We start from the raw sequence: 18,776 nt of genomic DNA, 5'->3' as shown, positions 1-18,776 counted from the left end.
TCTTATATACGATATCTTCCCATCCATTGACTCTCATCTCTACTTGTAGCACAATTATGAAATTGTTCCAGTCAACCTCTCAGCATTTATTTTGCTTCAAAAGTTCCAATGCTTCTGCTGATGTTTATGGTGAAGTCGATATTGGGAAGTTCAGTATTATTTAAAAATATCTGGTGCTTTTGGTAGAAATAGTCAGAAAATAGTTATTAGTCATAACAAACTAATTTTCCAATAGCAAAGAAACGATTTTTCCAATTCAGAGAAATCTTCTAGTCTTAATTCATTTTCACGTATTTTAAAGCGTTTAGCGAATGAAAGATAAAGTTACCGCTGCTGGAAATGCTGATTAATCAGTGCCACATTTTATGTTGGTATGTATTTACAACAACAGTGTGGGTAGCTTTTGCCACCATGCTCTGGATGAGTACAAAAAATAGTCTAAAGGCGTTAAATCGCATGATCTTGGTGGCCAACTTACGGGTCCATTTCTTGAGATGAATTGTTCTCCGAAGTTTTCCCTCAAAATGGCCATAGAATCGCGAGCTGTGTGGCATGTAGCGCCATCTTGTTGAAACCACATGTCAACCAAGTTCAGTTCTTCCATTTTTGGCAACAAAAAGTTTGTTAGCATCGAACGATAGCGATCGCCATTCACCGTAACGTTGCGTCCAACAGCATCTTTGAAAAAATACGGTCCAATGATTCAACCAGCGTACAAACCACACCAAACAGTGCATTTTTCGGGATGCATGGGCAGTTCTTGAACGGCTTCTGGTTGCTCTTCACCCCAAATGCGGCAATTTTGCTTATTTACGTAGCCATTCAACCAGAAATGAGCCTCATCGCTGAACAAAATTTGTCAATAAAAAAGCGGATTTTCTGCCAACTTTTCTAGGGCCCATTCACTGAAAATTCGACGTTGTGGCAGATCGTTCGGCTTCAGTTCTTGCACGAGCTGTATTTTATACGGTTTTACACCAAGATCTTTGCGTAAAATCTTCCATGTGGTCGAATAACACAAACCCAATTGCTGCGAACGGCGACGAATCGACATTTCACGGTCTTCAGCCACACTCTCAGAAACAGACGCAATATTCTCTTCTGTACGCACTGTACGCATTCGTGTGGTTGGTTTAATGTCCAATAAAGTAAACTGAGTGCGAAACTTGGTCACAATCGCATTAATTGTTTGCTCACTTGGTCGATTATGTAGACCATAAATCGGACGTAAAGCGCGAAACACATTTCGAACCGAACACTGATTTTGGTAATAAAATTCAATGATTTGCAAGCGTTGCTCGTTAGTAAGTCTATTCATGATGAAATGTCAAAGCATACTGAGCATCTTTCTCTTTGACACCATGTCTGAAATCCCACGTGATCTGTCAAATACTAATGCATGAAAATCCTAACCTCAAAAAAATCACCCGTTAGCTAGGGTGCTTTGTTTTGCATGTAATGACTTCTCCAAGCATGGAAGGTAACAGCGAAAGCAATATGATGTGCCAGAAATAAAAGCAAAGAAAGTTTGATTGAAGGCAAACTCAAAACTTCCAATAAAAGCTCGAGTGAAAACGTAGGGCGACGACGGAAGGATACGAACAGACGAATAATTAAAGTGAACTGCCGTACCCAAGTAACAAACTGGGTTAATAGGGGAATATTCACACTTATTTGAAGATATTGTGCGGTGTTGTTTGTAGTTCTGCCACGCAAAGACATTTTACCTCAAAGTTCATTCACATTTCTTGAATTCTCCAAAGCGGTTTTGTGCTATATTCATTAAGTAGATCTGCTCCTATTTTCTCTAGTCCAGGCATTAAAGCACAAAACGATTCACACATTCTTCAGGTAAATGAAATTAAATTTAACAATTTGTCGGCTATTTGCCTGTCTGTTACTCAGTTGTACAACGCGGCAATAGCAGCCCACTATCCATCTCATTGAGTTTCTACATGTCGACACAGCCCCCCACGTCGCCGTCTGTGAGATGCTGTTTGTAGACATTAACCTGACACGGTGTTTATTGTTGTTGGAGTCATTTACATTTATTTGAATTTCGTCTTGGTCTCTTGAATTTCTATTAAACACTTGTTCATGCCAGCCAGAGTTTAATTAAAAGTGTAAATGTTACTACCGCAAAAAGGAGAGATGGAATAAATAGCGCTTTTGTTTTTGTATTAGAACAAATACAGCAGTTTTGGTTATTTTCAGTTACTTAATAACCTCAGATACACACGTATATAGAAAATTTTACTTTCGACTTGATTGCTTATGGAGTTTTTAATTCATTTATTCCACGGCGTTCTTTAATCATCTACTTCATTCTCATTGCGTTGGTCTGCCAATTATCTTCTATTCTATTTTGTGCTCTTGTTAAGATATTTATCTACGTTAATTCAAAAATACACTTAATTCCAATTGATTTAAATTCATTAAAAAATTAATTGCATTTTCTCGCATTAGCCAACACCTCACCGTGCACCATAAACACTCTCACAATTTCACCATAAAAATGTTCAAATTGGGTTGACTTGTTTTTGCTTCACCTTCGCATCGTAAAACAGCTGATTAGTACATGAAAACAGCCATCACTTGCTCTGACGGTCAGTAAACGCCGAGCAATTACGATGAATATCTAAAATTAAATTGAAGAAAACAACAATAATAACAGTAGGTTGTGAGATAAGGAAAAATGGTTAATAGCTCCCACCAATGAGTTGCCACACGGTGCTCTAAGTGCTAATGTGACAGATTAAAGAACGTAAATAATTATAATTTGTTTTTTGCTCGATATTATCTTTAAACAATTCTCAACTTTATAAGCCTTACATCTGGCTCTAAACTCTCCAACAGTAATGAACTTAATTTCCTTCTATTTGTGACATCTTAGGCCTTAGTCTGGTGGGAAATTTATAAAAGACGACAAAAAAGTGGCAAACCGTAAAGTCAACAAGAATCATAATACGGGAAATTTGAATTTCCAACAATTTCCGTTCATCTGCTTTGGTCAGCGAGCCAAGGAGTACGAGAGTTTCATATTAAAACTCAATTATGTATACGAATAAAGAGAAGAAGATGTGATCCTTTCGAAAATGCATGCTCATAAACTCTCATCACGCAGACATTCATGAATAGATAGATAGTAATCTGCATACTACGAGGGACTCAGTGGCCCTCATGTCTATCGGTGACATGTGATATTACCTTAATTGATTTCTGTGGTTTATAATGACTGACCGAGCCCCCTAAAGTTCGAATGTGTTGGTAAATATTTGCAAATTTAATCATCTTCTTAGTGGTAAATGCTCATTTCGGCCAATTTCGTTCGTCTTTGTTGACTTCACATTAATTTCACATTTGAATAAACAGGCCTGTCGAAGGAGGTAAGAAAAGTTTCGATGGCATTGAGAACACATCGAGTAAGTTGGTTTGATTATATGTGGGTTTTAACTATGTATGATGTTACTACAATAAATTATTTTCATATATTTGAAGGTCTTCTATTGCAATTAAAACTCCTAGCGATTTTTTTGCATTCTAGCAGCTTCGTATTTCCTATTTTCTCTCTAGAAATTCTCATTATTCACATTAGAAACTTTCTCCCTAATGTTTTGTACTTGTCACTCACGCCGGTTTCCTGTCCAAAGTCGAATTATTTAAACTTTTTGCCCTTTACTTGCCGCAACACACAGTTTGCTTACTCCAACATTGTCCTTTGTGCACACATGCCTTCTTGTTTCTACTTCATCATGTGTTTCACGCCTGTTTGAACATTAGGTCGGTCAAACTTTTCCCGCTTTTGGTTCAATATCTGATGGTTGTTTTATTTACTAAATTTCTTGAATGTTACAGTTAATCTTTTAATATAAAATATATAATTTTTCCGAATTTTAAGAAATCCATATATAATTTCTTATTTCATAGTCAGCACCATGTAAGCATGAATCGTCAAATTTCCTGCTAAAATTGCATGACCCTAATATGCACTTCAATGGATATAATCTTATTTATTACTTCTTTTTGCAGTTTATTCACTTTTCTTATATTTTTTGTTTGTCTTCTGTAGCATCTAGTGTTTGGAGGAGTGTCTGACAACGATCAAATAATACGAGTATTCCAGAACTTAGTTTTGCACATTCTATTTTCTAACGAAATGGGCGGCGCAGCAGTTAATATGAAAGACAAATGTATTGCTCTTAAGTTGCATTTGGTTTTTACTTCTTTTTTAAGAGGAGTAATTGCTGCTGTTTGCTGATGTAGCCGTTTCACGTTTTTCTGTGATTATTGTGCTTAGATACTTTGCTGATTTAGTACAAGTTACAATAGTCGTATAAGTAATATGCATACTTTGTTATAGTTTTATTTATCTAACTAGATGTCGAAACGAGAAATTATCATAAAAAGAACAATAGCAATTTCCTATTTCTGTTTTCCTGGAGACTGACGCAGTGTACCATACTCTATCAAAATAAAAAAGACAACTAGACAATTTGCTAGAAAAATACTCTAAATGAAACAGCAGTTCCAATGTAATTACTTATGGAAGACAGTAAGCTGAATCACCATGGATATCAACAATAGCTCCGGTATTTTGGAGAGAATGCACCACCTTAATGAAAAAACACCAAACAGACGTGCAATGATAACAGTATTGTATACTACTAACACACATACAAGCATGCAACTGAAATATATAAAAATTGGTTCACCCCCAGGAACATATGCTATATTTTTTGCCAGAATCTCAACTTTCTGGAAATACTTCCCAGGTGAGGGTATCAAATAGAATTACTGATGGAGAATCTTAATCAGAAACTGCTGGTAGCTGAGCGTGCGCAGCGTCTTGAAGAACAAAATATTAGAAATATACCAGCTCGCAATAGGGCGTCAAACTCTGAGCGTTCTCAACGCCTTCATAATCAGAGAGAAAGACATCGGACACCAAAGACTAGAGGTTGTAATCAAATTTCATTACCATTAAAATATAGTTTCATATTCGAATTTTCCTCGTTTTCCTTTTTTAAAATGAACCCACACAAAAAACGGGAAAGTACATACATATGTATATAAGTATGTATTATACAAACTTATAACTTTTGAAATGTTTGTTTAAACCCGTGCGAAGCCGGAGCGGTCTGCTAATGGTTTATATAAATGATTCCAGGTGAATAGTTGCATTAAAATCTGTCAAAACTGTTTACCACTAAGTTACTCAAAAGTTAGTCACTGTCACATTAAGTCAATCACATGTTGCAAGTGATTAGTTCATTCTTACTTAACAAGTCATTAGAAGACCAGAGAATTGCTTAAATAGACGTCGCACTTCATTAGATTCGCGGAAATTTTCCGCCAAAGTTCAGCGCTTTTATTATTTTAGCATTTGCAGAGGCTTCCGCGCAAAGTAAAATATTATTTCAACATTTTCACTTGACATTTTCTCTCATACTCTTTCACTTGACATTTTTCTTGCTCCCAGTTGAGGTGTTTGCTTTTGTAAACTTTTGAGAACTCTCGACTTCCTATTCTTTATAAGTGCTAACGTTTATTTAATTATGTCACTCAAATATGATGATAGTAAAATTAATGGAAGATAAATAATCATTGCTTCTTGACTACTCTTAGCCTTTGTGAAATTGATAAATTAAATGTTGTGGGATGGAAGGAAAAGCTAAGCGAATTGGGAGTGGAGCTTCCACAATATAATTATTTAATTATCGTTATCTACAAATTGAAATGTAATTTATAAGGAATATGAAACACTGAAGCCTCTTGCGCATACTCTTTTATTCAAATAAGCAACGTTACAAAATCTTACAGTGCAGAGTCTACTAGTAGAGGAGTAATAGTAAAGGTCACAACTAATTACAACTTCTGCAAGCAAAGTTAATTAAAATAAAAGCAACGGATGGAAACATTGTGCCAACACAATTTTCTCCTTTAGCCAAGGTCACTGAGTACATATGAACTTATGTTGTATTGCAGTTGCCTAAGCATCGTCCTGTTTATTTGTGTGGTAACTAAGCCTTGCATTTCGCTTTATATGAAATAAAAACAGTCCTAACTGAAATTCACTGAATCAAGGTGCACAAGAGAGGAAGGAAATTAGAAAATGTATCTTGAAAAATGTGTAATGCACATACATTCGTTCATTTGTAAGTTTACATTTGCCGGAGGATGTTGTTGGACTTGGAACATGGGCATTTCTAAAATTTTCATTTGCTTATGTCATTAATTTCTCTTTTGTGACAAGTTTTTGTTAAACAATGAGATGAGCTTTAGGTATTTTATTAAGTACTCATATTTATGTGAAAATAACGATGTTTTCTGTTGTGTAGTTAACAAATACAATTTAAATATTTAATAAAATAATATTTCGAGTATGAGGAAAATGGTTTCACCAATCGAAGGCTATGCCAATATATCGTTTATGGAGAACTAGAAATCATTTATTATCATTACCAGCAATTTTCCAATTGCTTTTGATTTTTGCCACGAGATCTTGTGATCTACTTTAGCCATTGCCCTTTCCTCTCGGTCTTTTTAACATAGCGATATTTTATCAAACAAAATATGCAACGTATTTTATAAATATATATGTTTTCGAACATTTGAAATTTTCCTCCAAAATGTATATATCTATCTTCACTGTTGACTGGTCACTCCTCTGTACTACTTATATTTCGAAAAGAAGTAGATGATTTCAGCTACCCCAATATGTATCGTATTGTATTGTCTGAACTCAAAGCAAATTCACTCTCTCACAGCCATTACACGCTCTCTGTGTTGTTAAAAACACGTGATTGTGTACTGAACCACCGGTTCTCTGTTTGTTTGTTTACACTTGATGAGTTCGCGAGAAAGCCCGTAACCGACACCATCCATTACCTACGTGTCTGAGCTAAAATTATTCAGGAAGAGAAAAGGAGATATGAGAGTATGAACACCATATTTTAGTACACTTCTCTAGTAGGGTTACCACAGAAGAACCTAATATGAATTCACATTCTTCTCTCTCCCGCAATGTATTAATTCTGTACATTTACGAAACTGCTCACAAAATGTAATGTGACTTTAGGCAACAATGTGGCCAACGCCGTGGATTCTCTGTAAAAGCCTCTGCTAAGTCTTAACATTAACGAATTTAACAGCAAACAGAGAGTACCACAATCAACAGCCCCGGTAAATGTTAAGTCAGCGGCGTCGCTGCTAGCGGCGAGAGGGCAATCAGTGTTGTGCTCAAGGATGCAGTAATGGCAGCGCCAACACGCACACTAGCTCGTACCGGCAGCGCCGCTTCCACACACAGCCTTCGCATCTGCGCCTTCCGTCACGCCTCTCTACCCCGCTTCCACTTGGCTTTCTACCTCAGTCGCAGCGGCGATTCAGTTCAGTTTATAACGTGGGCCGGACCATTACGGTTCGCTACGAGTCGGCGGCAACGAGCAAATATGGGGACATACGAGAAGGGCGAAGTTAATAAAATACTAGAAAAATAGCGAATAGTTAGTAGTGGCTAAGTGCATATAAGCGACAAGGCGAAATAATGTCAATGTAGCATAAGTGAGATTCGTATTCAGGGCTCTAGCTTACCGCTCAGTGTTCAGTGTATCCAACGTGCATGTCCATGTGTGTCAGTTCCGTTAGTAATCTGACGTGTTCTAAAGAAAAAAAACAAAACCGCGGGGGCACATAAATATTAATTAAACGCTCAGACGCGTCCCTTACATCCGTTCGCGCTTCTGCTCACGGTTTCCTTCATCTAATCAGCGTCATAATCAGCAATATCCGCTGTGATAGATAGAAAAAAGATCCGGAATGTGCATCATGGGAAAAAGTACGCTCCAAAAGCCATTAGTTCTAAATGATTTAACGCTTATTAAAAATGTAAATGTGCTTAGATTTCATATTTCATATTCCTGAGAGCGAGAAACATCCCGACACTTTAATATTCCTGCTTAATGATTATTATTTTTGGTCCTCTCTGAGATTGTGTTTACTTTTAATTTTTGCGCTTTTGCTCATTTCAAATATTTACATTGGCTGCGATTGCATTTCGGTGAAGCCCGAAAGTTACATTGCGTATTTAAATCTGTTTCTCGCCTTATTTGTGCTCGTTTTCTTGGCACGTGCGAGCGCAAAGATTCACTTCAGTGAAATTATTTTCCTGTTCATTCTCTCGCCTGTGGCTTCTTATAACAATCGGCTTTTGGCCGTGAAAGCGGAGCAATGTACCTTTTGAATGTTTTCTATTCCGCTTCTGATTCTTCGTCTTCTTGGGTTTTCATTTCCATTTGTGTGCTCAACCATAATCCGACTGGCTTTTGACTGAACGCACTTATTGTCTCACCTTCCATGGGCGTACCATTATTTTGTCAATAGCTTCCTTCAAGACGCACTTTAATTGTCATTTAAATTTTAAATTGCCCCGTCTTAATACTTAGTGTAAGGCTTTACTCTGGAACACGAAGTTACTCATCTCATTTGACTGAAACTATTTATTTTGCATAAAAACTCAGGGATATCGTAAACCACTGACTGATCAAGTTACGTTAATATTTGATGTGACTCATTATGGATATTTGTTTGGCCATATTTGTATGCTAATGTACTTTTGTTGTTGTTTTATTCCACTTGACCGAATACAAATTCCCAAATGCTTAACAAGGGAATAGCCACAAAACGTTCTGAGAATTTCTAATTTGACATCGGCATAATTCATGTTAGAGAAAAGCTCAGGATATCTTCTTATGAAAATAAAGAAAGAGAAATCACAGCTCGATATATGAATCATATTATAACTTCGGGGCCATTGTGCTCCCAAACAAGCAAACAAATCAGAATATTATAGTAAATGTTAATGGAATGGATTGAAACAATAATAATGGTAATTACTTGCCTCATGTGGTATTAACAGTTATTTAGCAATCAATAAACTATTTCCATTTGTGGGGTTGGCTGTCTGAGTATAATTATGTTTTCATAAAAGATTTAATTCCATTTCATTTGCATTCAATGTGGCATGCTCAATTGAGCCTATAATATGTTGATAATTACAACGATTGGGAGACTAGTCACCCATCGAGCATAGTGAATAACAAACTCTACATACTCGTATATGTGTAAAGGGACTCAAGCAAATCTCTTTTAAATAACAAACAACCAAAAGCCTCAAATAAATTTGAAAATATATTTTTTATTATTAAAAAAGGGTTTTAAGTTATTTTAATTAATCCAGTTACTCTGCACAAAATTTAATATAAAGCTTTTCAACAGAGTTAAGTGCAAACATTAAAAATAAATTATTCTCTATATATGTATGTATATTTAGGTGTGTATATAATGGAATAAAATCATGAATAAGAACAGCAACAATGTTCACAACTCCTCACTGACTGCACCATTGCCATACACACACATACTCATTAAACGCCCTTGTAAAGTTTTTAAATTATTTTCCCGTGTCTCCCTCCTTATTTCCCACATGCTCATAAATTTCTCGTGGCTAGGAGGGCGGAAAAACATTCCGGAAAGTGCAAAAGTGCGAAGAAGCAATAATTAAAGGCACACATGGCGGCAACTGCCATTTAGGTGTGTCTGTAGGAGAAGTAGGGACACGCAATTAAAACAAGACCTGGAGTGTTTAGAGTATAGTGGGTTGGGCCGGAATTTGTTAAATATCACAGCTGAAGTGAGAATATTTATATAAATTTAAAAAAATGTGTAAAATATTTTTATAATTGTTAAAATCCAAATATGAAGTGGTTTAATGTCACATTTGCCATAATGGTTTTTCCATTGTCACTTTTTATACCTTACTTTCGAATCAACTTCTTACTCATTTGCTGAAAACAAATTCTATCCATTTATTAAAATATTTATTTAGGATAAAACCCTCACAACATTCAGACATGCTTGACGAACCTTTTTCATTTATGACACTTTTCCTTCTTTAGAACACTTAATGTAACGATAAATTTAAATCTAACCTTTTTCTTGGCACGATAATTATATATTTTTTGGTTTTTACTGTATTTTAGGACATGTGATTGATTTGTGTTTGCATTAGCTATTATAATATGATAAATTTTTAAGAGAATATTTTACCCATCTCGACACATCGCCACACAAGCGCAAACTCAAAGATTGTGTGAGAGCTAAAATTATTCCAGTGTCGAAAATAACAAATTTTGAAATTTGTGTGCATAAATATCAGAACTCTAGTCGACGCACTCACTGTGAAACATATAAATATTTGATATAAAACCCGGGAAAGTGACACATTCAAAATGGCGAAGAGAAATAATTTTATTAAAATACTCGCGCTTTGGTTTAGGCACACACATGCTGCTATTCCCATCAAAAAAAGGAAGGAACGCCAGTTAATTAACCGTGTGGTTTTTTGTGGTTCCCCCAAAGAGTGGGTAATTAAGGCGCGACACTTATGCGTTTATTCAAAAGCCAACATATGAACGCCTTATGTTCACATGAAAATTGTCACGAGCATAATTGCCATAATTTTACTTCATTTTTTTACAAATTTAACTCGCTTAAGAAATATTATTTTTAGAAAATAAAGGAGACAAGGGTAAACCAATGATTGATACCTTAGTAATACACATTTGGATGTAGATAACTGTATGCGCCAAAATATATTAATAATGTTCTTGGAGTATCTTTTGTTGCATATTCAAGTTAAATTAGACTATAATTAATGAAGTACGGACACAATCTAAAATATTGCACAACAATTATCTGAATGATCTCTGATGACTAGGCCTACGTATTTGAACAACCTGAACCAGTATTTGAAATGAAAAGTCTTTATTCTGTGGAAGGATTTTACTCTCACATTTTTGAACTACAATTTCGCTCATGTTCATGTTCTCACTGCAAAAAAATAAAGAAGAAGAAAATAACTGAAGTGGCGGAAAATGCGTACCTCTGAACAATAACAACAGCAAAAGTTCATCCAAACGCATAAGGACGCATCGAAGCGATGCCCAAGGCACCCAGACTCCCATCCAATCTCGAATTCGATGTCAGCTCCTGCTGCGTTGAGCATCGCCACACCCCATCCACTTTGGAGAATGCTTGTTAGACCTCCCTCCACTGCTCAGTATTTGTTCTGATATTATTTATTGAATACAACAAACCTTTCATAATGTCCTTGACATTTTCAAATACATTTCGGAGCTGTGACACATGTGAAGTTCGATGTTTGTGTATGTTTGTTCATTAATTTGTATGTGTATTCCTATAAGAATCTGAATCGAGTAATAGTAATAGGAAAATGTTCATATTTATGTACATTAAATATTTATATTGTAAGTGCCTTTGTGCCTATTTGTAAGTAATTCACATTTATTTTTCTGGAGGTTTTTTTTTTTTGGATACGAAGTCCATTGAATCAGTACTTGATTTGTTATCTATATATTAAGATTTCATTTGAAAAAGGTGTGCCACACGAAAAGTTAATTTTCCTAAGATTATCCATCAATAACAACAGAAATAACGCGGAAATTGCAACAGGAAGACTGTATTAAACACGAAAGCAGATAAGTCAGTGTGCACTCGGGGTTAACGCTGCTCAGCTAATGTAGCATTCTTGCAACCGTTGACAATACAGTTATTGTATTTTTCTTTTTTCTCACTTTTATGCTAATGCTTTTGTGGCACGCGTAACTGTTGACAGTTCGCAGTTTGCCACCTTTTGTGGCACTGCACTTTCATTCACTCGCTTCTGTGGCATTTGCATAGTTCGCTTTATACGCGACACTTTTGCTGCAGCTTTTGTTGTTATGCTTGTTTTTACTTATTGTTGCACTTGGGCTCCTAGTGCCACAATTCGCATTGTCTCTGCCGCAATAATTGGTGCATTTCGCTGTTATTTGTGTTGTATTTGAAAATAATCCTGCAATTTCGGTGAATTATTTCCTCTTTTTTGTTTTTATAGTTACAATGGAGCGCCATCGGTGTCCCAGCCGCAACGGTAGCATAACCGGAGAATGAAGCCGTCACTAATGAGAGTATTGAAACAATAGCAAATCCAGAGGAGAGCAGTGCTTCACCTTTAACGCCGGAAACCAATACCTTTTTCAACTTTCACGCCAGCATAAAAGGTAGTTAAGAGCTCAATTATTTACACTTTTTTCTTTAACCTTTTCCCTTGCGTGCCAATAAGAGTTTCAATATATTAATTTAATAAAATATAAACCAGTGTTTTACTATTTTCTTGTATTAGAAGGGATACTCGTGGCATCTGTCTAGTTCAGCTTGCAATTTCTACTAGCTGAAAATTAGAAACATCTTTTAATTCACCTCATGATGTAAAAAGCTCACCACAATATAAGCTTGCATTTTGATAAATTGCCTACACGAATTTAGCATTCAAATTAAAAAATAATTCCAGAGTTTAAGAAGCTAATGATTTTCTTTTATAATCCAATTTAAATTTGTCAATTGACTTTTATGCTGGCTAGTTATAATGAACAAGAAAACATGTAAATAGAAATTAAATTAAAATGTTAAAATGCAGGAAAACCACAAACACCGTTAAGCGAGGTAAATGCCAAGGAAAAGTGAGCTTAAGAGTGCGGAACCAAAGTGGTGAGGAGTCAAAACACTAGAAAAAGTAGCAAAAAGACAGGAATAGAGTGTGAAGAACTGCCTGCGAAAGGCGAGCAATTGAAGAAAAACAGACAGTTTTAGTCCAATATAGATAGAAAAATTAACAACAAATAATTGAAATAGTGAAAGCCAACTGCCGTGCCATCTTAGTTTGAGGCAATTTGAAGACATTTTGAAACTACTTACGTATACCGGATATAAGTAACATCAATTAAGCTAAAGTTCTGCAAATTTTGTAAACCATTTCCATTTCCATTGTGATTGTGCAAATTGAATTTAACAGTAAAATTAATTTGATTGTGAGCAGAAAGAGTTTGAGGAAAGCAAGCTGCGATCATCACTCTCACCGCTGTTAGCTTCGTGCTGTTGGGGCTTGGATGGACCATTTCATTGTCAGTGCACAAAAGAGAAAAAGAGGAGAGCAGTGGTAGGCAAACATATATTTGCAACCAACCAGTATGTATACCCGTATATGTACATGAATATGTAGAAGTGTCTCACTTTCCTACCTCCAAATATGTCTAACAATAGGATTATAGTTGTGTTTGCTCTCCACAATGTATATACATAAGTATGTTCGTCTTCTGCGGTCCCACGTATGCTCATGGTTTTAATGCGGATAATAAAAGTTGCTAAATTATGAACACTAATATGGTTAAGCAAACATAAACTCAAGTGTGGCAACACTGTACGATCGCCTTGAGAAAAAGTTGGTACGGTGCCTTGTCAGAGTTCGTGCACAATACTAAATAAGAAAAGGACTCATAATAAGAAAATTAAACCGTGAGCTGTTATAATGATTTCATGACATGGTTAAAGTTCTCTTTCACATAGTTAAAATTTAGAGTTGCAGCAAATAGCAATCAAGTTCTTAGCGGGTGAAATTTGTGGTCCTATTCATAAAAGTTATAATGTCATATGTGCGACAATCTGCTTTGCATGCGTTACGGCATGTCCGCATATGTCAAGACGCCGGCAACAATTCAACAAGAAAAACACTTAAAAATAAGTTATGCATACTTTTCTTTAAGAAAGTTGTTATTATTGCGTTGGTGCCACAAACTCACAAATTTTCCTTCCACGCACACATACCTTCAGTACATATATATAAATTTATAATATATTATATTGCCATTGTATAGGGTTAGTGAACTTCTTAAGCCGCTTACGTTTGTACTTCAAAGAGTTGCCTCTTGTCTGGTCTTGTCTTGCCTCAGTGCAGTATCTTGTCAAGTTGTTGCCTCTCCAAATGCTCTGTCTTTTTTTTTTGTTGACAGATTCATCACAGCAAACCAAGCGAACGGCTTGGAAATCAGTACATGAGTATGAGTATTAGTTGTAGTCTATGCCTATAGTAAACCTATCTATTTAGCTTTAAAACGCCATTAAGATAGGTAAATTCGATCTCAAGCCTCAACTATAGGTAAGCTTTAAAATATATCTGAATGTGGTACTCTACCGATTGTTCTAAATCTCGTCCACAGTACAGTAAGAAATTCCACACTTGATACAAACAAATTACGTTTAGCTTTTATTTGCTGGTTCAAAGGTTTCGTTCTTGCAGTAAATATATGTAAAGAACTCCGAATTGAATTGAAAGCGACCAGGAATTTTCAACACCGCTGCAAGTGCATGTCGTTGAATTTTCTTTGCACACCTCCCAAACAAGCAAATCATAAAAACACTGGTCACTTGTATGAAAAAGATAAGAAAGTTCCTGCAATTGTTGGCAAACTACTATATTTCTGCCATTTCCCCGCACGGTCTATCTTTTGCGCCATCCGACCTAGGCGAGGCTGCCAACTGTCCTCGTCGCGTGTGAACTCTGTCAGCATTGGCTGACACTAATGCCACACGATTCTCAGCCACCGTTGATTCTGTCACTGCCACATTTGGTGGTGTTAGAGCTTCGCCGCCTTAAAGAATAGAAGAAGGAAAGTGTTATTTTTTATTCATATTGACTGCATCGTTTTCGGTTTTGGTGTGTGGTTCCGGATGTTGCTGTTACTGTTGTTGGGAAAATCTGACACCTCCTGTGATAGGTTACTAATTGCCCATTTTGTCAGTCAACCCTTCGTGCTGCTTCTTCGTCGACACATGCTCTGACGCTACTGAAGCAATAAGAACAATAATGATAGCGAAAAGTGGAGGGCCCTGTGAACATAATTAAGTGAACCAAACTTTGTGACTTCTTATATAGATGATAATTGAAAAGAGTTGATGAAAGGTTCCAACAAAAAGGAAAATAAGATTACCATCCAAAAAATATTCCAGTCAATATGTCAACCGACAGATGTATAAAATTTAAGGCTTTCCAAAGTCTTTCCAACCAAAACGGGCACGAGTGAGAATTAAAACCAAAATGCATTTCCATTTGTTACTAGATTGCGATCCCTCATGACCTCTCATCACTAACGCAAACCACTGCTTGATATAGCTTACGGTTTCAAGTGCTTTCGCTTAACACCCAAGTGTAGATATCATACGCACACATGTGTACTCACTTCACAACATATTTCCCTAGCGTGTTTATGGCACCCGCACAATTACAATCGCTGTCGATTTGATTTGCGTGATTTACTTGATAGCTTATGGCTACTTTGTTGCACGTTGCAAGTGGCAAGGTGGCATGTGCTGCTCGATCCACAACATCACACAAGTGGAAATATAGCCAGATTTCACCAATTTGAATGAGCAATCAAAGGCAGCAGAGTCAACCACAAATACAATTCAACACTCGTCAATTGATTTTGATTTGCCGCTGATGCGGTGGGGCAGCGGATGGTGGCGCTGCTGTTGCTACAAACACAAACATTCGTGGTTTAGAAATGGTGCGGTTGTAGTGAAATTGAGCATGCTCACAATTTGTTGCACATTTGAATTGCAGATGAGAACAGTTATGCAGTGGCAAACTGCAATCACGCACAAATGTGGATGACTGGATAGAATGATTGCATATAAAAAGGCTTCTCTGGCTAATAGCGCAGCGTATATTCTTTAACAAAATGGATCATTCAAGTAACGTTATCTGAAGTAATTGCTTCTGCTGGAGTTAATACTTGTGTTTACATTCCTGAGGCCCATTCAATAAGATTGACTGCTGAAAGTTTAAATATTTAAATACTAAATTTTCAGTATGTATCGGCTTAAAAATATGACAAATTTTCAAAATTAATTTTCATTTTGAAGGCAAACATCCACACAGCATTTTCTAGCAGCAGAGTCCTTGACTCTTATGGATTTCACGGAACCTCGACCCATAACCTGTAACTTAAATACTTTTCTTTTAATTTTATATGAAACTAAAAAAAGTTAAAAAGATAAAACGAGTATTTCATTTTCATTTCAGTGTCCATTGAATTGTCCATAAAACTTCGGGTCCGCTTTTTAAAAATTTTTCTTTTTATTTTGATTTATTTTTCACGATACTTGGTGATATTCCTATTCCACAGTCTGAACTTAATTCGAAATTCAATTTTTAACATGAATCGGTAGCTCATTTTGGAATAAGCTCATATTCAAATAACTCAGAGACTCATGTGTATGAACGTAACCGAGAAAATAAGAAATAATGTGCTGCTTCTCCGCAATTCTAGTAGTTACATACAAAATATCTCCACTCCGACAACATTTGACCCAATATTGTCTCTTGTTGTATCGTATAGCATACATTTAGGTATATCTTTAAATCACTTAAGTGCCATAAAATAGTATTGGTGTAAGTACAAGTGTAACTCTCCTTAAATTATGGCGGCTTTATGGGTAAACCTAAGTGGCACACAGTATACTGTGCTTATTTCTCCAACACCTGCTTCTCCATTAATACAGTTTAACATAATTCTACTGTCGAAATAAGCCGGAAAGTCACCAGCTGGCCTGAATAACAAGCTCAGTAACAACAACAATAGTATTAATTACAGACGAAATAACAAAAACAAGCAGAAACAACCGCAGTAAGCGTTCCTCGCTTACGGCGGACAAAAAGGCCACCTGTGTGAGGATAACCAGAGCTGCTTCTGTACAGTTCACTCTGCGGTTATCTGCACTGTTGGATACAGACACCGAGCAATCCCATTTCTTCAGGCGTTAGTCTCATTCCAGCTCTGTTCTTCGTGGCTTTGCGGGTTCTTGGGAGCATCGTCGGCTTTTATTGTTTTAGTTTGAAGAGTTACTAGCATTACAATTTTAAATTCGCTACTACTACTTACTACTGAATGTCAATGGACCCTTTGCCCCAGCAAAGTTTCATTATTCAGCACCATTGCTGGCCGAACGAATCAGCCTTTTTAAATTCAAATATATATACATATACATACTCGTATTTATTTGGCACGTCTGTCTGTCTGCTTATTCCCTGTGGCCATTGTTCGACTGCTGGCTGTCATTTTGACTTGGACTTTTATCAATATTGCACTCTTTTGGTCAGTAACGATCAATCTACTCATTTATTTGTCTTACCCTACCGAGCTTATTCCCCTCCAGCTGCATTTAGTCTGCTTTCCCGAAATTGTCTGTCTCTGCAGTTAAGCTGGACATTTGTTGGAAATTTCCTTTAATTTCAACTCGAAATAATTGTTGTTGCTGTCTGTTGCGCAGTGAAAATGCGATTTGCTTGAACAGTCGTCAATTAAAAGGTCAATGGAACACTGCAGTTTGATGGCGGTGCAGTTGCAACACCGGCGAAAAGCCGGAGAACAGCCATAAAAAAATAAAAAAACGTTTTCGTAAATGTAAAATATTTTCCAGCAACAGCGATGGGAATTGATGTCCAAGGGAAGGGATAAATTCGAAAATCCAAAATAGAAGTGTCGATGAAGTGGTTGGGGTAACATGTGATAACTGGATTTAAAAGTGTGGACCATCTCGTTGGAAGGAAAATACCACTACTCAAACACAATTTATCTTCCTTACAAATTTTCATATGTTTGTATCGGTAGTCATCAACTTTGTTGTCGCTTTTATAATACTCTTGATTCTGTAAAGTAGAGCAGTAAACGCGCATTTATATGAACATGCTGCCAATTTGTTTTAATTTCACAGGAATTTTAAATTTTTTCTTTATTGCTTTAATTCTGTTCAAAAACTATGTCAAACATATTTTGCTTATCATGTTGAATTTAAGTTTTTTTTCATATCACCTTCCCGGTTTTTAGTTGTGTTTATAACATTATTTCTTAGTAAATAAGAAACTCTGATTTCATATTATTAAATATACACGGAAAAAGCAGAGAAAGGCCGGGTATATACTATCTAATTCGACACCGGCAAATTCTCATTGGCCACTGTTCACTACCATCCATTTCGCAAAAGCGACTAAACAAATTATTTCAAAACTCCTTGGGGTCAAACAGTTACGTGGCATTAAATTTCTCGGTTTGCATCACTTAAAATATTACTCTACAAGTCGCACGAAGCACGGAAAATCATCTAAGTCTGACACTTTGTTCACCGCTTCAGTGATTTGTCTTCCGAATAACCCGGAACCGCGTTCCCAGCGACAAGCAATTAAGATGAATATCTAAAATTAAAGTCACTAAGTGCCAAGACGCAGAGAGTAATGAGCCTCAGTAGGAAGACGTCCAAGACACAAAAGTCAACAAAGTAACACAATGTACAGTAGGTGAGAGGCTATGCCAAGCAAATTTATTTGTCATATATTTATTTCCACTAAAGTGAACTTAATGTTAGAGCACATTAGCTGTCCAAGGTCCCAAGCTTGTGTAAGGCCGTTTGGCCACACTTGATGAGCTACCATCTCCCACTCATCCGCTCTCACATACCGCCTTTTTTAAGACGTTTCATTTCACTTGTGTCGCTTTTCTTTTTTGAATTACTTCTTAGTCTTCTTCGCATTTCCTGAGAAAGCTAATGCGTTTGTACGAGTATGTGCTTTGTTGTAATTTATGTTAAGCTGGAGATTTACTTTTGGTGTGATTACAAAATCGGCATGCAAGCTGCTGAGCTAAGCAAAGTTCCAGCAATTTCCCAACACACCAAGTAGCTGTTTTAATATTTTTTTCTTTTCTCCTTTCTTTTATAATGTGTCTCAAAGCGGTCGATCACTAAAATTAGAGATAGATAGATAGATCATTATCAAGCTGGTTTCAATTTCATCAACTTGATGGCCTCTATTATGATAACTAACA

General features: G+C 36.3%; 1 long non-coding RNA gene across 2 annotated transcripts in view; it reads left to right on the top strand.

Moving 5' to 3' along the window:
* Nucleotides 1–7,405: 7,405 nt before the first annotated feature.
* The window catches only part of LOC128922039 (uncharacterized), a 275,031-nt gene continuing 263,660 nt past the window's right edge, over nucleotides 7,406–18,776 (top strand). For both annotated transcript variants that reach the window (XR_008471313.1, XR_008471312.1), the window contains exons 1-2: nucleotides 7,406–7,837; nucleotides 11,957–12,122. This is a non-coding gene — a long non-coding RNA (uncharacterized LOC128922039). The remainder of the gene's footprint in view (nucleotides 7,838–11,956; nucleotides 12,123–18,776) is intronic.

The sequence above is a fragment of the Zeugodacus cucurbitae genome, chromosome 5 (genome assembly GCF_028554725.1).
Source record: "Zeugodacus cucurbitae isolate PBARC_wt_2022May chromosome 5, idZeuCucr1.2, whole genome shotgun sequence".
Lineage (NCBI taxonomy): Eukaryota > Metazoa > Arthropoda > Insecta > Diptera > Tephritidae > Zeugodacus > Zeugodacus cucurbitae.
This window is presented reverse-complemented; position numbering and strand designations above follow the sequence as displayed.